The sequence below is a fragment of the Dermacentor andersoni genome, chromosome 7 (genome assembly GCF_023375885.2).
Source record: "Dermacentor andersoni chromosome 7, qqDerAnde1_hic_scaffold, whole genome shotgun sequence".
Lineage (NCBI taxonomy): Eukaryota > Metazoa > Arthropoda > Arachnida > Ixodida > Ixodidae > Dermacentor > Dermacentor andersoni.
Genome location: NC_092820.1, coordinates 141,293,960 through 141,316,280, shown reverse-complemented (window position 1 = coordinate 141,316,280; position 22,321 = coordinate 141,293,960). Strand labels below are relative to the sequence as shown.

General features: G+C 47.8%; 1 protein-coding gene across 1 annotated transcript in view; it reads left to right on the top strand.

The window, feature by feature from the left end:
• Positions 1-22,321, top strand: part of LOC126533728 (beta-1,4-glucuronyltransferase 1-like) — a 350,896-nt gene that overhangs the window by 56,960 nt on the left and 271,615 nt on the right. The window lies entirely within an intron of this gene.

Here is a 22,321-nt window from a genome sequence, read left to right as displayed (position 1 = left end):
TTGCGTGTTCAGCACGGTCCTTTCGGAGAAGTCCAAGAAGGGTTAAAGGGTCGGAAGAGGAGAAGGGGGGGGGGAGAGACGTAGGAGGTAAGGAGTGGTGGTCGTCCGTCGGTCGGGTGGTTTTTGCAGCCACGTCATAGTTTGTTTGCGGTGTGCCTCACGCGGAGTTAGATTGCAGCGTATGGAAGAGTTTGCTCAAACAACGCTGAAAGAGAATCGCTTGGTGCATCGGCGTAGAATACACTCTGTGCCGCCACCCCTCCGACCTGACTGACCCCTCCCCCCTTTTTTTTTTGCTTTTTCGATCTGGTCAAGGCTGACGGTGTGGAAGGACGTGCGTTTCGCAATCGGCGACATGTTCTCCGATTGTTGAACCTTTGCGCGACGCCGATCGGGCGTCGTTTTCAATTTTCTCAGTCGCAGCTATTGTGGGCAGAATGCGTTTCGAGGAGGAAGCTATTTCCTCGTGTACAGTGGGCCTATTGAAATACATGTGAAATGTGTACGTGAGGATCTGACAAAGCGCGCTGAACCGATCCGAATGACGGTTGTTGCATTTCAGAGAGAATGCTAAAACTCTATCGAATGGTTAGGCGTTTTTTGGAGAAGCCGCTGCTGGTGGCAAGTAAACACGTGGTGTGTGTGTCTGTAATTGAGTAGTCGGAAGTTCGACGGAATGCCGTCCATTCAGGCAAAACCACTGTCTGGAAAGAAGCATGTCACTGGCTATAGCCAAACAAAATAGTGATTCCAGATCCGTGGCGATCTCGAATTGCAATATGAAACAAATATCGAAATTTTGCGACCTGCATCTCATGGTGCGTATGTATAGACTGACAGTGCTGGCGTCTCGTGCATATTGCCCTAAAATTTGACAATATCGTGTGTGCTGGATTTGTGTGTAATTTCGAAAAGCCGCTCGAAGACCAAAGGACAAAATTTATGCGAATCCTTGCACTGCCCATTTTTCCCCATGCTGGCTGCTCCCGTAGAAACTTGTGCCTGAGTTATCCCTAGTAGTTTTATTGCAGGAGACTCCGTGGTTGACGCTTCATGGATTTAACCGGCTTTGCGTTCTTTGGAAATTCAGTTATTCTCAACAAACTATCCCGTTGTAAATGAAACAAATTGCACTGATTATGCATGCGTGATGTAACCTATTGCCGTCATGCGCGCTTGTAAATGTATTAACGCGATAGTGTTGAGAGCCCCGTGTCGCAGAAAATCCGGTGTCGGCGTCGGCGTTGTCCGTGAGCGAAAATTGCCGTATATAGTTAGATACACGTATATGCCAAGCCTTGCCATGTGGCATACGGTATATGCGGGTTATATTGCCACACCATTCCATCACTAAAGTTGGTCATGCCTTGTCTTACATTCTTGACAAAGTTATTCCTCGGAATTTTGAGAAGGACAGCCCACAAACAAGTATCATGAAACAAAAAAACTGACAGTGCATGCCGTTTATATTAAGTCTTCTCAGACTTAAATATTAAAAGTGCGAAATGGTAACAGAAACCTGAAAATGATGTATTAATATTTTTTTGGTACGGCTCACTCAAGAGGCCGCGTTTGTGCCAGAAAGCTCGCCTTCGTGCATAGCGTTCGCCGCCAGCGTTTTCCGGTAAACATTATGGTTACGTAAGGTGCAGTTGCCGGGATGCGTGAGAAGCAAGCAGGGGTCTTTGAATGATGTCGCGTTCCGCTCTTAAAGGCGAAGCTTAAGCGTCCTCCAAGTTTTTCTTTAAGAAATTAGGAAAAAGAAAGCGTAATAAATAACGTCTGAAGCCACAAGAACAAAGGTTAGACTAATTCATGTATTAAGCCTCGTTTCCAAGGTTGCCGAACGATCGCAGCGCCAGAGTTCCGTCCATACTAGTACGTCGCTGACAACCTAAGAATTACAAACAAGCTCCACCCACAAATACGCTGTGCACCGTGCCCTTCACATCTGAAAGAGTGCCGAGCCAGCCGGAGTCCACTCACAGCTTAACGACTTTGTCTTGCTAATGTAAACGCTGGGCTAATTAGAAAATAAAAGCTGGTTGTTTCAAGCTAAGATGTTATCATTGGCTGAGAGTCATAATAGTATTACTCAGAAAATTTGCCCTAGACGTACATGTTTCATTCCGGATCCAGTGACACAAAGGCAGGTACGTGCGACAAAAAGCAGCTGTTTTATTTTTGAGCGCGCTACTGCTTGCCTCGAGCCGTCAATTACATGCACTATGTAGTTCTTGCGACATCAAAACATGGCGCACACCCCTCAACAGAGCTGAAAATCTTCGCACACGAGAAAAAACACGAACGCGAAAGAAACACTCAACAGTTGTTTTTGCAACTCGAATCCGCCACTTTTGTCTTCTTTTGCGGTCTTCAGCGCTGTTTGGCGCATCGTGATGTGGGAATGCGCACAGATCTCGCTCTGGGCGCTTGTGGCGAACAGTATGTGCAAAGGCGAGCGTTCTGGCTCTTTTTGTTTCTTTCCCCCGCACGGCTGGCGCCGCCGCTGCCGCGGATGCGCGTAGGTGATCGCCATCTGGTGGCGCTTCGAGGAACCCAGCGGCCCACGCGGTGCGCGCGCGCCTCCCGTTGATTGGTTGTGAGCACGTGACTTCTTGCAGCGTCTCCGGCCACGCCGCCGTACTTTCCGCTTCGTCAGCCATGTAATGCATTCGCACTAATAAGAAAGCTTTGTCGGTTGTATATACTTTGTGTGTGATTGTGAGTGGACTCCTGCTGGCTCGGATTTCTTTTAGAGGTGAATGACAAGTACAATGCGTTTTCGGGGGCGGAGCATCTTCGTATATTTAGGTTGCCACCTACTTATATATGGTATTTGTAGGAAACTCAGCACAGCAGACGACCAATTCTCTTACTGCGTTCGCTTCTGCCATTGGGTGGCGCGGGCTTGGGTATTGTTGCCGACTTGGTTTACGCGGTGGCGCACAAACCTCCAGAGCGCTGCACCGCTTTTCGGGTGGGTTACCAACTGCAAACTCACGCGCGCGCGCCCGCCCGCCCTTTCCGCAGGTGTAGACGACGACGGTACCTCATCGTGTTTGTACGCGTTGTTCGTCTTTGTGCCGTGCAGTTGCGTCAGGCGGAAGGAAAGCGGCGAAGAAGCAGAAGAAGAAGAAGATGGCGGCGGAAGGACGCCGCTCCTCGTCTGTTTGAGTTGTCGAGCTGCGCAAACAGTTTTGCCGCCGCAGTGGGGCGCTGCTGCGCTTGCTAAAAAACGCACGCGTGCTTCGGCTCCATCGGCACAAAGCGAGCGTGCCACATTATGCCGAAGACGGCAAGATGGCGGCTGTCTTGAAGGCGAGTGCGTTTGAAACATGGCTGTTTGTGTTTTGAATGTATATAGTGCATGTAAAACGGCCTCTTCCCGCTTAGCGCTGTCGACGCAGACGCTCCTTCTTTGGAAGACCGTCGTACATGCGCGTTGCCTTTTCTTTGCCGACGAGTTGAGCAGAAGGCGTGAACACACCTATCCGGCTTCAAAGTTGCCTCAGTGTCGCCTGAGTGCTCGCGCTTTTTAATAATTTGGGTGCGCATTGTTTGTTTTGGGTGTGCGAGTGGATTTTGTGTCTACGTGTGCATGTCTGTGTGTGAGTGTGTTTGCGTTCGCTGTGTGCGCGCGTGCGAGTTTGACGCGCTGCGTACGCCGCGTTTGTTGGTGTTCTCGCTGACGGTGTATACCCATATTTAAGTGTCGTGATATAAGCGAAGCATTGCTGTTAAAGAGGCGTAAGCCCGGGCCTGGCTCCTGTAAGATCTCCTGCGTAGTTTTTGTATGCCTGTTTGTTTCGACTTGAATAAATTTTTTGTTTGCTTGTTTGCACGTCAGGTTGTTTAGACCTGTAAGTTGACGTCCGTTGGGCGCGCCGCTGTTGTTGACGCAGGTCGCTGGCGGTGATGGAATATGGTGATTACGACGTCATCGCGCACGACCTACTTTGCTGTTTTGCACTATATATATATAAAAGGATGCTAAATGTGCAAACACTCTGCATGTGTTTGCACGCGTAGATCCTTCTTTCAAAACTCTATTCGCGTTTATTATTATTATTTTTGGCGGAGAAATGTTCTATCTTTAGAAGAGATAACAAAAAGAGAACTTCACTTTTAGAAATTAGTGTGGGAATTGCGGCTGAGGCGACGTCGGTCTTACGTCACGAATATTACGGTATTTTCACGTTTCTAGGCGAGTCTTTGCGCTGGAAGAGTCCACTGTCAAGCTGCCAGTTAACCCTTTGATGACGGCACATATAAATACCAAGAAAGAATGCTTGCTATTTATCCAAATGTGGAAAACACGGCGAGAATAAGGATAGTGTAGGGAAAGAAAAACAATTTGGCCGAAACTTTTTCAGCAACAGTAGGAGAGGGGGGGGGGGGGGGAGACCAGGCACTAAACTAGAAGTGGGTTTCGCCCCAAGCCATCGATGGTTTCATTTTGAATTTCTACAGAGAGCTCTCGTCATATGCGAACCACTGGTGTTCATTTCCTTTGGTTTACCTCACGTGTTTGTCACCACATCAGCCGGATATGTTGCATCGGTTTGTCTCCTCTCACCGTCCTTTCAAAAAAAAAAAAAAAAAGAAAACGTGCGGCGCGTTCCAAATTTCTTCCGCATCCCTTTTCGCTGCTCTATACCAATCAATGACGCTTGCTACATGTCCTTCAGTGTTGGCTGAGTACATTTAGCCCGAAACTTCGTACTCAGAACCGATACTCCTCGAGACAAAAATTTTCTTCTGGCGTGTTGCTTGTAGGCAACACTGGTTAATAAAGTTTGAAGCTTTTCCCGAATCGGGGTCGCAATGTCGGTAGGCGGTTTACGAGCGCCTAGTGTCAGGGTCGTGGCCACATTGCGGGGGGGGGGGGGGCACACCGAGCACGTGATACCCCCACCCCTTCTCCCCCTCCCCGCATCCCGTGCCTGGCCAAGTGCGTGTCCTCCACCTGGAAAGAAATTCCTGGTTTCTTCACTGCGTAGTTGACGTTTCCGGGATCGAGAAATACTCGGTCCGGGACTGAGAGCGACACTTTTCGCGAGACGGTTCATGGCAGGAGAGAGAAAGAGAGAGAGAGAGAGAAAGGCAGGGAGGTTAACCAGATATGTCTCCGGTTTGCTGCCCTACACGGGGCAAGGGAAATAGGGGTTAGAAAGAGGACAGAGAGGAAAGGCGGGCAAGACTCCTTGCATCCTCTCTCGGAAGGGGGGAAGGAGCTTGGCAATGAGCAACTAATTGGAAAGGAAAGTTTAAAAAATCTAATCACAAAAAGGATAAGCGCACTTATTAACTAAGGTTTGATCGGTATTCGTAAGATGCCTATTTGGAAAGGTCTTTGCAAAATTCGAACTCTATGGTAATAAATATCTACCTTCGTAAGCAGTTTAATTACTACAATGCGACCTCATTGAAGTACTCAAACTGCCCAGGAACCTGCAGGTAAGAATGCTAAGATGCAGCTAACATGCTACAGCTAAGATAAAAGGATGTGTCAGCAGATATGCTTTAAATGGTAGTGACGTGGTTTGAGTAAACCTTGCGTGCTTCTTTTTTGGAGAAATGATTGTTCAAAGTAAAAAAAAAAAAGCAAGCAAACGAACAAACAAAACACAGACTGTATATGTATACCTTTTTCGGTGGAGTCTAAACTCACTTTGCGAATATGGGTGGGAATATAGGCTTCTGTGAATAACTGTTATCTTGCGCGTCAAGCTTCCTTTTTGCCTCGGTGAACTACGTATAGGCCTTGGTCAAGCCTGTTATGCTTTTCTGCCTATGCAACCCCAACGTCTGTCAGCGCCACTACCCGCTACACACTTTGTTATCCGTTGGTGTTAGAGTTCTTCGCATACCAACACGGACAGCCGGTATGAACCGTCAGCTCTGTTTAAGTTCTGCCCACTGTACAGAACCTAAGTGCGTTACTTTGTACCTTTCAGCCCGTGTCTTAAGGCAATATGAGGACAGGTTGGATGCGGCTTCCGCGTCTTCATTGTTTGAGGCAAGTATAATGGTGGCTTTACGTTGGCTACTCAATTTCTCTGTGTACGGCGGATAATGAGGAAATGAATAAAAAATAATAATGCGCGAATATAGAAAAAAAAAGGAAATTACATTGACGATGATCGTAACGCAGTAAGGACGTTGCAACGGAGAGCCCCCTAGACACCTATCCTCGGTCCTATAATCTATACCTTCTGTCCACGCCACTGTTCAAATGCTGTATTGCAATTTTCAGGTTTCCAGCCTCGATGGAAGAGCGCTCTAGGCAATGACATGACTTACAGGTCGCAAGCACACTGCCCAGTTCAAGGTCTATTCAGAGAACAGCGCACGACTGCATCACTTCTTAGTTTTAGGCCATGCGTTCGGTCTCCCAATCACTTTCCTTTTTTTTTCTCATCGCTTGTCGTCGGGCGCGTCTTGTTACGGCTGCCGTCTACTATGTCCTCCTCATTTTGCGAGCGCTTTTCCGATCTCAGTTTCGTCTTCTTCGCTGCGAGACAACTCTCTCTCTCTCTCTTTCTGTCTAGCTCTCTTTCTGTCGTCTGCAACGAGAGAACTGACGGAAATCATCCCGAAGTTTCGCCGTAAGCAATCCGACACTGCGCGCGGGACGTACGACTTCTACGTCTGCTGCTCCTTCCGAAGACTCGCGCCAAGAGCGTACCATTTTTCTGTGAAGTATGTTGGCTTTCACTGAAAGTGTAATTGAGCCGTTGTGATGTAAGCTTGCGGAGCTTTAAAGGACAACTCGATGAATTATTCTTTCCTTCTTGTTGATTTTTCCTTCTCGGTTTTCTTCTTTTTGTTGGTGGCGCAGATCCGACCGTCCTTGGTCGTGGCCTCCGATATCGTAGTGATCGCGGAGGCCATGTTCTGGGTATACAATATTATGCAAAAAACTACTAGAGGACTCTGACGCAAGTGTATACGGATGTTGCAAGTAGGACGGCTCAAGCAGCGTGAGAACTATTGACAGCGCATGAAATCTGCCTAAGTTTCGTATTTTTTTTGGCTTCAAACGGCTTCGTGACTTTGCAAATTGATCATTTTCGACACAAAATGCTGCTTTAACGAGTGCGAAACATTCGCGCTGATTACGCATGGGGAGAGACACTAATTGCCTTGGTCGTAGAAAACTACGAGGGCTTTGCAAATTTAGAACGATAAAGCGTTTGCAAAAATATCGTCACAAAAAGGTTTGAAGGCACAAACACGAAGAATATAGACAAATCCATGTACTAAGCGTTATTTCCGCTTCGCCAGAACGATGGTAATGCCTGTGTACCCTCTCGTAATTTTTTGTTGTAAACTTTAAGTTCTTGGCCCTCCGGCATAGTCAATTACGTTTCCATTATTTCGGAGACAATGCTGAAACCTTTGTCTGTTTTAAAGCGCAGCTTTTTTTGCCTCATCTCCCGTCTTTTCGGGCGCTGCTGCTGCTGTGACGGTCTTGCCACGCGAGCCGGTTGGTTTCTTGCAACACCACGAGATGGCGCTCGCCTCCGCGCATCCCGGCCGGCGCCGCCACGGCAGCGTTTCACAGTTTGTGCATATGGCACGTACTGTGCTTGCCTTCCTATGCGACAAAAATGCAGCTGCTGGTCTGTGAAGGTCGCGAGCTGGGCTGTGACGGCGTAAACGTTAGAATCCTTCACAGGGCCTCTTGGAGCTGGTGTCTCAACAGCGCGATGGCCACGTATGCACAATTAGCACGTGAACACGCGCCAGCAAAATGGCTCCAAGGCGTGCACTCGGAGTCGAGGACACTTAGGCCCGAAAGAATACACGCCGTGGTTGCTTAGTGCTATGGCTATGGTGCTGTGCTACTAAGCACGAGGTTGCGGGATCGAATCCCGGCCAGGGCGGCCGCATTTCGAAGGGGGCGAAATGCGAAAGCACCCGTGTACTTAGATTTAGGTGCACGTTAAAGATTCCCAGGGGGTCCAAATTTCCGGAGTCGCCCACTACAGCGTGCCTCATAATTAGATCGTGGTTTTGGCACGTAAAGCCCCATGATATTTAAGGCTCGAAAGAAGCGTCGCGCGGAACAAGATAGTCATCGTTACGCTGCAAAAGTGGTGCAGACCGCGAATGTATGTATACAATAGATACGTGCAATTATAAAATTAATTGGATTACGTAAAGCCCCATAATTCAAGTAAAGTTTAACACCACTGTCACGGTGGCGATGTGCCATACGTGGCAGTGATAATGCTCAACCCTCTCGGAGATTATGAACAGTGACGCACAACAATGCTTCAAACAAACATATGTCTCCCCGTGTGTTCTGTGGACTACGTGGACAAACAGCAGCGGTGGACGCAAGGTAACTAACGCAAGGTAATTATCGTCAATAAAAGCAAACAGCGTGCAAAACTTTGCTTTCCTCGATTCCCACAGTTCGTGGGATCCGCGTATTTTTTATTGTGAAGCATTCTTTGACACATGTTAGGTTTGTCAGTTCGTCTGTATAGGTAGGTATGTTATTGTATCGCCTCGTTTCGAGCTTTCTTCAATGTAAATAAAAAAGAAAAGAAGAAGTGAGTGGGATGATGGGCTTCGAACCCTTGCGAGCTGGCACAAAAAATGAAACCATTATCATGATCTCTAATGCGTACTTTGAATGGGAATAATTGCAAACCTAATTAAGGAAACTTTGATGATCACATAATGCCATATTGCGATTTGTCATACAAGCAACGTGCCGTGCCGCCTACGCAAATAATCCAGCTGACCTGACAAAACTGCACTACCTGCGGCAGATAGTGTTTAATTATCCCGTCTCGGATAAAAAACAGTATACCCAACCCCGCGGTGAAGGTGCGACAATGTTGTTCTCTGTCTCTCTCTCTCTCTCTCTCTCTCTCTCTCTCGTTTTTTCACACGTATTTAATTGCTCTCTGCGTCATCCTGACGCCAGCGTCATTTAAACCGACCATGCCACCAGGCGGAGGATAGGTCTCGCTCGCTGCGGTTCAGTCGTTAACGCGCGGCCCACGTGACACCCTCTTTCCGCGCTCCTTCCTTCCTATAGCCTCCTCTCCCGCCCCACCCACACACACTCACTTTTCGTTTTCATCGCCTGCAAGCCGGCTTTCCCCCGCGACACCTTCGAGCGTGCCCGCGCTCCAATGCGTGATTATACACGCACTACACCGCGTCGAGCACAGCGGCGCCGGTGATCACGGGCCGATGTTGGAATGCAATTAAGGCGACCGCGTGCTCAACGCCCCCTCACGGCCGACCACCGCCCGCGTCCTAACGCGCAATTCTCTTGCCGGGAAGTTATAACTCGGCCCGTGCAGTGCGGTGCAGCACGCCGACAGGAGCACTGGGCAGGCGCCCGCTTCCCACGCTGGCATTTCTCGTCGCGTTTTTTTTTTTTTCGCGGAGTTGCGCTAACGTCGTATAGTAGCGACGAACATTGGCTACAGTTGAACGCTGCGCATAGGCTCAGTGGATGTGGCGCTCTGCCGCTGAGGGCTATCCGTCGAGTGTTCGATTCCCGGCTGAAGTGGCCGCTTTCTCTTGGGTGCGGCATGCAATGAGCGCTCGTGTGGAGACAATAAAAGTTAATGAAAACTGGTCCGGCAGGCTTTCCTTTGGGGGCGAGAGGAGGAGAAGGGGATTAACCCCTGTCCCGTCCCATCCTCCGTCGATGATGATGACGTGTAGCGTGTTTTTTTTTTGCGCACGATAAACTAACCCATTTCGTCAAAACTGATCCAGGGTTCTCTACCATGGTCTCCCTCATAATACACTATTTAGTTTGGGGCGTTAGACCTAAGAATATCTATTAGCCATTGCAGGTTTTGAAGTAGTTTAGGTCACATAGAGTAACGCTTTGGGGGCGTCAGATTCCATTTCTTTCTCTCGCTATAGCGGGCTTTCGATTTAGTTCAGGTAAATGTTGGCATATAATGAATAGTCTAGTCTTAATTAATCGCTGACAGTGCATGTATCCCTTAGCCTAGGAATACAGCACAAGCTCTGCCCACTAGACCACATTGCACATGTCACCTGTGCTTTGCCGCTGCAGAACACGGTTCTGGAGCCCGAAAACTCGCGTCCACTGTGACGTCACTTAAGTGAATGAATGACATTGGCTCGCGCATTTGTACGATTCTGTTCCGAGTCTGAAGGCGGTGTATTTGCAACTGCACTCTGAGGTTGTCACCATCCGTACAGCGTGTCACAGATGACGCCAAATGAACGCAGTAATTGCGCAAATCAGTCAGGCTTTCGTTCAAGGCTGCTTTAAACTTTTTTTCTCTGCCAAGACAAAGCGACAGAGGTGGAAAGAAGCTAACATTACAGTTACGAGAAAGGTTGAGTTATCTTATAGCGACACAATGTTTTCTACTTGAATAATTACGCGGCGAATGCTGCATCGTCTCGAAATTCCAGACGCGTCGATCGTGTAATTCGCGCCTGCTTTGTGAAAATCCGGCGATATTTTTACTGTGAAAGTTATCGCCCAGGTACTGGGTCCCCAGCACGTGATTTATAAAACATGGTGGCCACAAGGTCGTCCTTTCCGGCTGACGTTGCTTCCGCAAATTCTCAGTCGAGCAACAATGAATGAATGAATGAATGAATGAATGAAATTTAGCAAGGCTTGGGAGCGAGCTAGTTGGTAAACCACGAGTTGAATTAAAGCGCGAAATCGACACAAGGGGTAGGGAACGAGACAAAGACAAGCGGTGAATGGATGTACGAATGAATGAATGAATGAATGAATGTTTTGTATTGCCCAGCACAGTGCGCATTGGCTACGTGCTAGGCGTTAATTCCCGTTTCGCGGCATACACCGGCTTCGCCGCGTTGCACGCTTTTTCTGCCACGAGGCTTGCGCGCGCCGCTGCGAAGCCGACGCATTCATTCGCGCGTCGCTTGTTCGCTTTCCCTCATGGCTAGCGTGTTGCGCGGGGCAGTGGTATGCCGCGAATGAGTTGCGGGGAAGCGCGTTTCGGTGCGGCAGTCACTCAAGGGCTGTGCGCGTCAGAGACACGGTCGAGTTTTTTTTTTCTTTTTCGCCGTCGCGTATATCCGACACCATTTCGCAAGGTTTGTTGCGACAGGCGCTGCTCTTGCGGTTGGCGTCGCTTCGTTCGGAGAATGCATTTTTCCGCGTCGCGAGATTTGTCACGCGGCTGCCTCGGCTGTGCGAGCTTGTGCGTTTCGTGTGTTTAGTGTACGAGAAGAAAGGGGGTTAAGCGAGGGGCCCGAATTTTATTAGTCATATCATAAGAAGCCAACAAACACTGACACCAAGGACAATATAGAGGAAATTACTTGTGCTTAATAAATCAAAGTAAAGAAACGATAAACTAATGGAAATGAAAGGGGATAAAAAAAACAACTTGCCGCAGGTGGGGAACGATCACACAACCTCCGCGTCGGGATGAGTGCGCCATGCGTGTCGGTGTGGAACGTTAGTCAGGAAGACGAAAATGAAACTTTTTTTTGCGGCTTAATCCGTAGTTTACCTTTTTTTGTAGCCTTCTATAAGCTTTTCTTATACAGTGCTACGGGGCTTTCGTCGTATTTTTTCTTTCTTTATTTTGGTGATGTGTTGGCTGTCAACATTGTCGGGCGTTAATTTTAGGGTCGACTTATTGCTTTGAAGAGCGCTGTTTTTTTCCCGCTGTCTACTCACGTGATGCATGGACAAACAGAAAAAAAAACACGCAAGGAAAACGCTCCCGCAATTCCTCTCCGTGCGTTCCTCTAGGTAACGTGTTGTGTTTCTCAGGCAGCCTGTGTAAGCACGGAGATTTAACGTTTAGCCGGCTGCCCGCAGTGCAACTAATGAACGAGGGAAACTCTACAGGGATATTCAGGACGAGCTCTTGGCGAACACTCAACGAATAATTTTTTACGACAATCCAAAGCCAAGATGGGGGTCGATGGATATAGGCCCACTGTGGGATAAAATTAAGTTGGATAAACAGGGCTAAAGTGCCCCAAACGTGTTGGACCAACGTTTGGATAGGTTCTCCTATATTTGTCAAAGGCAGCCTTGTCACATTGGCAAAATACGACTCAAAGGGCGTAAACTTTTCTTAGAGTCCACCTTGCCGGGCAAAACAATAATTGTCATCTGTCTTGTCCGCATTTCTTTTCTGTAACGCTGCGAGCTCGCTACTTCCAAGTCACGAACGGCATGCGCGTTATCAGCATGACAGAGCATTCTCGACAGGAAAGTAGCGAGCGCAGCGTTTTCAAGAAAGGAAACGCAAGCAAAACACATGGTGATTATCGTTGTGTGGCAAACATACACCCCAATGGATGTGTATTTGTTTAAGAGTCTGGCATCTGGCGGTTAAAGTTAGCCTCTTCCCGAAAGGAGAATGCTCACGCACGTCTGCGAATGTTTCCTCCAATCGCGTCACTGCTTGGAATTACGAACGTAACTGCCATTCCTCTACTACAAACTCGAAGCACTGCAGCAGTTTCGGGAAATTAGGTCCTCAAAAATATTTGGGGAAAACGCAGTGCTTTCGGAAACGAAATTTTCCGCTCTGTGTTAACACGCAGTACGAGAACTTATCTGGAGCAGCAGTGCATTGGGCGTACACATTTTGACTGCGTGTTTCTCGTGATTGGTGCCACGTGTAATGTTGTCTAGCGAAACGTGCTTTGAATGCTCGCTGACTTCAGTTATGTAGCTACAGAAAGTCAATATTAAAAAAAAAGGCGTTAAGTACGTTGTGTTATTTCATTTCTTCAGTCCCTTCGTATCCAGGACAGACAGACAGACAGACAGACAGACAGACAGACAGACAGACAGACAGACAGACAGACAGACAGACAGACACAGACAGACAGACAGACAGACAGACAGACAGACAGACAGACAGACAGACAGACAGATAGATAGATAGATAGAGAGAGAGAGAGAGAGAGAGAGAGAGAGAGAGAGAGAGAGAGAGAGAGAGAGAGAGATTTAATGGATCCTGGAGATGTCAGCCTGTCGGTACGACTAGCGTGCTACTCCAGATGGATAGGAACCAGGAGTATCATACCTTTGCAGATTGCCTTTGATTCATTTCAATATTAAGTCGGAAGCGATTACGAATTCATCCCGGGTATAAAGTCAAATTCACGCACAACTCCGCGAAAACAGTTTAATTACGTTCTTGCCGCCATATTTCGTGAAACCTGACGCGTCCTTTGCCGGAGCAACTGCGTCGCCTTAGGGCGACGGAAAGGAGCCGCGAAGTTGCGTTCGAATAGCGCGAGAACGACGAGAAAACCCAGCATTTAGCTTCAACCTGCCAACGCCTAACTACGCGACGTTACGCTACCGTCTGTGTGTTTGGGCCAACAAGAATGTCTTTCACGACACGGTACGTAATGAGACGGTTACTTTCTGAATTTAAATCGAAATGATCATCATCAGCATCTAACTCGAGTATTCAAACGAAAGGGCTTTTCACGTTTGTAAAATGCCAGTCCGTAAAAATAACCGAATCGCAAAGCAATTACGTCCCTGAACTGATTTCGGATCTGAGGAGCTTAAAGATAGATAGATAGATCTTTCTTCTTCTTAGACTCTTAGACTAAGTCTTAGTCTAAGAGGGTCTTAGACTTAGACCCTCTTAGACTCTTAGACCCTCTGAGGAAACAATAAAGAAAGAAAGAAAGAAAGAAAGAAAGAAAGAAAGAAAGGGACACTAAAGAGAAAAAAAATGATTTCTTCTGCATCAGTAAATTACCATTATATGACACCAAAAACACCACTCTTACCACGATAAGACGCTTGGTAAACCGTAAAAAGCGCCAGAACGAAAGACTTGAAGTTCCCGCACCTGGTCGCTGTGGCGTCATGGATTTTGATGGCATCTTCTATGACCTATTTAATTATATAGCGGTACAGATTGACCACATTGTGTTCTAAAGGAACCACATATTAAGCATGGCAAGTTTCGGGAACCTTTACTCAGCCAACGCGGCCCTAATACGAAAACATACTTTGGAATCCCTGACGTCAAACTGACGTACCGGCGTCGGGGTTTCGGCGCGAAATTCAAGTACTGATACTTGGACCTTCATTTTCTCATCTAATAATCAAACTATTCTTTTGAGATAACTGCCTCCAGGGTTGTCAAGCAATGCTTTAGTAGTCTCAACTTATTTCTTGTTTCGCTTTAGTGTCCCTTTAATAATAGAATTTGTGAATATTGCGCAAATTCTGACGTTTGCCGTGGCGCCGGAGCTTGGTCAGTAAATAAAAGAATATTCAATTTGTTTCGCATTACCTATGGTTTTGTATTTCTGCCATGTACGATATGTACTGCTAGTCGAAATTCTTATTGTGACTCGCCCTTGTAATGGCCCAAGGTCCAACAGTGTGCTGAAAAATAAATAAATGAATAAGAACATTGAGACCGCTATTGAAGCACGTGGTCTGCGCGGGTTCTTTTGTCCGTCGTTTTCGTCCGCCAGAAACGCAGACAGCATCAAAGGCGCGCAAACCGTGGAGGTTTACGTGGCTGTTTAATTAAGAACGATTGCAGAGAGAGAGAGAAAAAAGAAAGACACAATGACTGAAAACCATTTACTTGAACAGGTCTTGCCGTTGTTGTTAGTTCGAGTCCCTCGTGTCTGAGTAACTAATTGAAATTCGCTTGTTTACGCTATTTAGGTTGGGCGACTCTTTATCACTGTTTTTTTTCATTGCTCTCCCAGCATTTCTCGCTTTGTCCTCGCCGAGTTGATTCAGTCGTTTTTTCTTTTTTTGTTTGTCCGCAGCGTTTTCTTCGCTGCCAAACTCCGGTGTGCTCCGGTGAAAACTACTTGTTTTGACTGAGCGGGGGCGTTTTTGTTGTTTCCTTGTTGGCGGCGTCGCGCGGTAAGTAGAGGCACTCGGCTGGGTTCGGAACGATGCGCAAACGAAGGAAGCCGCATGATAAAGAAGACAAGTGGAATAAAAATTGCCGGCGCCGTAATGAACCGACCTCCCGCCGACTAGCTAGCAGGCTACGTAGCCGGCTTGCTAGCTGACTTTCTAATTAAACCGGCGAGGTTCCGAATCTCCTTGGTCGCAGACCGCGTCGCTTAGAACTTTGTTGTAGCGGCTCCTCTGTTTCGCTTTTTTGTCCCGGCATAGTTTTGCGTTGTTCCTGTCTGTTCTTGAATACAAGGTGCGTCCGCCGCCGTCGATGTATTTCGCGGTTATTTGCGTTCTCGCTCAATGTGCCGGCGTCGCTTTTGTTCACCCGGAACGCTCGCGCGATGCTCACGCTGGCTTCATTTGACAGGGAACCTTTTCTTTGTCGTTTCTTTTCTTTCTTTCTTTTTATTCTTTCGCCCTTGTACGGACACTTCAATTGCGACCCGAAATGGCAGGCCCTGGAGCGGAGTTCATTTCTAAGCAAATATAAGTGAACAAAATTAATGCGAGACATTGAAAAAAAATAATCGTCCGAAGTTTTTGAGTTGAACCCACACAGCTTGAGGAACTCGTGCCTACTATTGCTATACTGTGATGAGGAAGCCGTCATGCAGAAGCGCAGAGCGCTTACGCTTAGAAAGTTTCGAATACTGTGAAGTTGGGGCGCTGTTGCTTCTGTCTTCCGTGAACGCGTTCTTTTTTTACGTGCATGTGTGAGTGTGGGTGCGCGTTCGTGTGTGTGTGTGTGTGTGTGTGTGTGTGTTATGTGTGTCCGTGTGTGTGAGATCGCGCGAGTGCGTTTTGCTTTTGCGAATCTGTCGTTTTTATGTGTGTGTCTGCACGTGCGTGCGTGCGTGCGAGTTTAAACGTGCGTTCGTTCCCATACGCACTTAACATGGGGCGGCCGTTTCGCTTCGTTGAATGGCCGGAGAGAGATAAGCACCTCGTTAACGTGTCATCGGGGCAGTGACCCCTTCTCCTTATGTGTTATGCTGTTTCTTTTTTTTTCGACCACTTTGGAATTTCGTTCCTTTGACCTTTTAACCGGCACTTTTGTGCGACACCACCCTCTATTTCTATTGCGTCGATCGGGTTGGAAAACTCGTTTATCAGGGCTCGTCGGTGAGGTTGCTATTAGTGCGTTTTAGTGCAGCGTGCGCGAGTAAACGCTCGCGTGCGTGGTGGCATAGGGGAGTCTGGAGTGCGCTTCCCTAAAATATTGTGTGCAACCACACTGTTGCTTCCTGTTTTCCCATTTTTTATGGTTTTACGCAACGTAGAATTAGTAAACAAATTAAAAAAAGGGACGCCAACTAAGCGCACGCACCCCTGCGCGATACATGTGCTGCATACATGAGCTAGCGCGTTTGTTGTTCGTCATCCAACAGGTGTAGACACCTGTAACATTAGGCTCGATTCTGACCCTCCTGAGTATGTTCTGCCGTATGTCCAGAGTACCGGCACTCAGCCCCAGCATGACAACAAGTCGACAGTACGACGCCGAGTTTCACTTCTGGCACGCGGGTCTAGTGCGCTCGTATCACCGAGTCACGTGACAGGCTAATTCAATCTTCCGTACTTTTAGCGTCATATGTGCAACTCACGCTGATTCACGGTTACGGCAATTCAGCGCAAACGCAAGCGACTCGATCGCAGCGCTCGCGTCGCGCATTTCCTTCTTTGTCCCCCTGTGTTTGCACTCAGTTTTTGTAACCACGAATCCAACAAACGTTCCGACTAGCTCAAATTAGCGGTCTCGATTAACCCTCGCCGTGACACGTACTTTTCCATTCACGCATGTCGTTTTCGACTGATCGCTTCAGAACGCTGCGGCAGTGCTACCGAGGTTGGGCAAGATACATCTAAAGCTGTAGAATAAGAACAAGCGGGCCTAATAGTGGTAAGGGCAACTTCGTTACCTCCATCGGAGCCCCCCACTAATTCACGCAGAAAAGCGTACGGTTACTGGCTTGTGTGCGACCATTGCAGTGCGGCCGGAATTCTCTGAAACGATCGGTCGAATGCGCCGTTACTCACTCGACTGCACGGTTTGACGCGCTAGCGGTAATGATATCGATTGGTGACCATATTTATTGGACATTCGGAGCCGTATTTTGTGACGACACGTCTCATTTCCCGTTCGTTTCGCCTTAAGAGGAAGCTTTAGCTAGGGGGCGAACTCTTTATTTCCTCCATTAAAATACCCGTAAAGAGTGGAAACAATATGACTAAACAACCACTGGACCAATTTGAACGAAACTTGTTGCATTTGAAGGAGAAAGTTAAATTCTAGCAACTTTAGAGGCAGAATTTTGGTTTTCGAAGACCTGGTACTGATTCGCTGAGATTACCGAAAGCTGGTAAGTTGAAAAAGAGTGAAGCATGTAGTCTGAGAATCAGCAACTCTGCACGGAAAAAACCCCCAAGAAACTCGCAGTTCTGTAAAATGCATCGGGTAAATCATCTGAAGCGGACAAATTTGATATGCTAGTTTGTTGCTTACGAGAATTTGTTACTGCTCTTGTGAGAGCCTTGCAAAAGTTTTATTCGGCAGAAGTCCTGCGAGTGCCTTATTTTGAGCGTGGTGCATAGCATGATACATCAGTTTTGTCTGCTTTAGTTGTATTATTAGATGCAGTTTCACAACTGCCAGCCTGGCAACCTCGAAATGTATTAACTTTGTCCTATGGTTTATGTATTATTAGGTGCAGTTCACAGAATTGTGATATCATTATTCATTACTGAGTTACGGAGTTAGAAACATGGTACGAGATTTTTTTTTCAGTTGTGTGATTTTCTACGAATTTCGCTAGGGGAAAAACAAAACTGATGGCCCAAGTAGCAGAGCTCAGTTCCTGTAGCCACTAGACGAATTTCGCTAGGGGAAAAACAAAACTGATGGCCCAAGTAGCAGAGCTCAGTTCCTGTAGCCACTAGATCTTAACTTTTTCTTTTAAAGGCAACAAACCTAACCAAAGTCGGTGTAGTGGACGTTGAGCACAATGATTTCTTCGTTCCCACGTATTTAGGTAGCGGCTCTTGAGGCAAAGCTTCTTAAGTCACTGGCTGAGACGAAGCCTCGCTGCCGTTATTGGCAGGATCGGGCGCTCGACGTGGCGAACCATAAGAAAAGGAGAATGTAAAAATGAAACGGGTAGCTGCAAAATACGGGATCTCATTATTTTAAGTGGCTGCCACATTCCCTGGAAGCCTCCCTTTCTATCTGACATATTAATATCTGTCTACTCCCTGACTCATCATCTCGGTGTCCTTTGATCGCGAAAGATTACTATCGTTACTCCCGCCCTCGATATCTATTATCACTAAAAACTCATTCGTGGTTATATTAATGGCTCTTTTCTATCTCTATCTCGCTAAGCATTTGCGCTCGCTCGCTCGCTCGCTCGCTCACTCACTCACTCACTCACTCACTCACTCACTCACTCACTCACTCACTCACTCACTCACTCACTCACTCACTCACTCACTCACTCACTCACTCACTCACTCACTCACTCACTCACTCACTCACTCACTCACTCACTCACTCACTCACTCACTCACTCACTCACTCACTCACTCACTCACTCACTCACTCACTCACTCACTCACTCACTCACACGACTGAATACTTTGCCGACCTGGCCTCCTGCTCAGCTTCACCTTCGGGCTCCTACAGCTCTTCTTCTAACAATGCTGGGACGCCGTATCTATTCGCACCACTCGTCCGAGTTTCATTCCGAGTCCGAGAGGCAATAAGTCAGAGCGACGACCGTCCTCCTGGCCGGGCCGCAGTTCTGGCGCTAATCAAAACAAACGCGCTGCTGGGAACTCCTCTGGACCCCTTTCGTCGCTCAAGGGCACTCGAAACGCCGGCGGTGGTTGAGAAGTTGGGACGAAGGTATAGTAGGTAAGCTCTGTGTAGAAGTAAACTCAATATGGGTGGGGCGCCCGTACTTATATCGCGACTGCGATAATAACCCCAGTCTGTGTTTTTATTGCGACGGATGAGAGTTCCACTCACACGCGCCTCTTCATTCCGCACGGGTCCAGCCTGTGTCGCGATAGTTTGATTTCGTTTAATTTAATTCTCCCTTTCTCTTTCTCTCTCCCTCTCTGTCCAAGCTTCAGGTGTGTTTGCTTTGTGCGTGCAGACTTAAAAAAGGAGATGGCGCTTTAGCGGCGGCTTGCAGGTGGGGCAAAGAAAAGATCGTACAACGGTGTGGCGGGTGCAGCAGTGTTGTTTAAAACTGAAGAACAAATAAAAATAAATAAACGTTCGGGTTATAGTTATGTGGGTCGACCACGTGTCTTCGTGAAAAGAAATGGCGCGATACCAAGTCAGGCGTGGGCTGCCGCGATGGTGTGGCCGAATGAAAAAATAAATAAATAAACGACAGAAAAAGTAATAAGTGTAATAGAACGCTTGCGGACAACCGCAGTAAGAAACATCGCGAGGAACAACCCGCACTTCTCACTCGCCTGCGGGTAGGACGCTCAGGAAAGTGAAAGTAAACAATTAGAATGAAGTAACAACACACGGCTCGACGGAGCTCTGGTGGCATGTGGATGACACGTTGGCTCAATTCTTGCTGTTTTTGTTTTTCCCCGTCCAAACATGCGTATTCGTTTCTCTGCGACGAAGCGAGGAGTGGCTGTGGCTGATCAGCCGTCAATTGCGTTGTGCGGTGTGGCTTGCCATGTGGCCTGCCTGTGGTTTGCCTGGGCGTGGCGGCTTATGGCGTGTGCGTGTGGTCAGGACCGCGAGGACGTGCGAGATTTCTTATAGAGGCGTAGTTGTTGTGCGATTTATTTTTCCCTTTTTTTCCTTGCTTTTTCTGGTTCCCGAGTACACGGAACAGATACCTTTAGTGCGAGCACGTTCTCTTTTTAATTCTCACGCTGGTTCTCGTTTCTTGACGTAAGTATGTTCGAGATCGTCGAGTCGTTGCTTATGCTCTTCCTTGTTCGTGACTTGTCTCTCAGGGTTCCGCTGTAGAATTTTCGGTGTTGATTTACCATACCGACGAGCTCTCTCCAAGAGCTCGTTGGTGTGGTAAGTATTTGGAGGTTTTAGTGGTGGCTGTCTGCAACCCCCTATTGTATGCCTGAGGGACCCGGGTTCTCCGTAGAAGCGGCATTGCGGAGACAGATAGATAGAGAGAGACAGAAGAAAGAGACAAAGCAGGGAGGTTAACCAGAGGGGAAGATCCGGTTTGCTACCCTACGCTGGGGAGAGGGAAGGGGAGGTAAAGCGATAGGGAAATAGAGAGAGAGAGAGAGAAACAAAGGGAACACTTATACACGATCACAGTCGGTCACTATCACCGCATACTATCATTGCATAGCACAGTAGTAATTGTATCACTATAAACAACAGTTCAGGCTACAGCCGCTCGTCCAAATCTGTTATCTTTAAGAACTGCAACAGTGCCCTCGTTGCCCTCTTCGGAGATGACTTGTGATCTCGGCATTCTAAAGTGATTTTCGCTGTTAAAGATATTTTAATTAAAGCCCGCTATCGCGATTGCTAGCCATCGTCTCTGTAAATCTTAGCGAGGACAGTGACAGAGGACGCGATGAAGAATCTCCTCGCTACCACATGTGGCATTGTGGAGAGAATTGTGTAGGGGCTATGAAGTGATTTCTGGCCGGGTGGGGGAATGTATCGACTTGTAGAGCTTGAAAGAATATCCGCTGCTCTCTAGGTAGCCACTTGTGTGGGGGAGGGTATGTTCTGTGGGTGAGCTTGTAATGTTGTGTGATGTCTTGGTACGAGACTATAGGGTGCATGTGCCTGGACTCGGATTCCTCCCCGGCGGGTCAGACCTCGAGCCACAGGTTTGGCGATCTCGATGCCAGGAATGCCGTGGTGAGCAGGCGCCCAGATGATCATTACTGATCTCATTGGCGGCATTTGATTGATGATTCTGAACACGTTGGTATGAATTCTGCCGCTAGCGAAGCCGTAACATGCCTGTTGAGAGTACGTCACCGTGACTTCAACTTCTGTTTGGGAGCGCGCTAGGGCTATGGTGGCTTCCTCGGCTTGGAGGTGATTGTTTCGGGGGAATGCTACTCCGACTTTCTTTGTTCACGATTATACGGTTGCTGTTGTGGCTGCTCGTCTGGGGTACGCCGCATCCGTGTAGGCTGTAGAGGGTTGGCTCTCGTAGTATAAACCTAAGGCATTCGCGCTTTAGCTTTTCAATATGCTCTCATTAATATTGTAGTCCCTGTCGCACTATTTACAGCCGCCTTGTGTCGTCTGTTATGTGTATTGCAGGGCAGACGACGCACTAACAAATATGACCACGACCGAGAAATGTCCCCTAGTACGTCGTCGTCTGCCGCCAGAATAGACAGCAGACGGTGTTTCCGCAGAAGTGCTCCATCAGGCGCGAGAAAAGTGCGACAGGAACTGTAAGGGTGGTGAGTGCACGTTGAATAGTTAAAAGAAGCGCATGCGGTTTACGATTTTGCGCACTAGCAGTGCGCTGGCATAACTAACTAGTCATCAACTTTTTTGTTTCCGCACGCCATAGTGGCGACCACCTCAGAACGCCCCGCAGCTTGCGTGGAATGCGGTGCTGCACCTGTTTTCGCGAGACGGAATGGCGTTGGCGGTGCCCGGCGTTTTCTCCGCGGTGCACCCCTGCAGCGAGGGGGAGCCGAACCTCATGCATAATTCAGCACCGGTGGTTTGAGCGCTCGCGTTCGTCGAAGATTGCTCGCGATCCGCGCTCGCGACGTGAACCCTTTTCTATTTTCGGTTTCTTGGTAACCCCTTTTGTTTTGCATTTTACCTTCGTCTCTTATATGTTGCCCCTTGGTGTGCGGGGACCGGAGTACGACGACCTGCCTATAGCGGGCGTTGTTCGAGTGGAACGAGAAAGGGGGGGGGGAGCAGAACAGTTTGTCTTCGCCGTGCGGTTGATTGGTTGGGCGGTGAAACCGAACTTTGTGTTCCCGTTAAGGCTTTGTTCTAGCCAGGACGACTATGATCTCAGCCCTCCCTCCGCAACCTGCGACCTCCCCTCGGTTAAAAGAGTTCGCGTGAACCTTGATCGTCTCGATCATTTCCCCATCGGTGTTCGAAGTTCGAAGGGTGGGGCCTTCTGATATATATATATATATATATATATATATATATATATATTCTTAGTTTATATTTAGTTTTGGGTTAACATTCAGTTGTTCTGTTGCTCTCTTTTCTGCTTCAGAAGTAGGACTGCTTAGACTCTTTTGCGTCCTGGTCTCCCTTTTTATTTTTCTACAGAGAAGAATCTTTGAACGTTCCTCAGCGCTATTCATGTGATTAATTACATTGCAGGCACCTGAGGCTTGGACGAACATGACCAGCACCTAATATAACATTACAATATTATCGTGTGT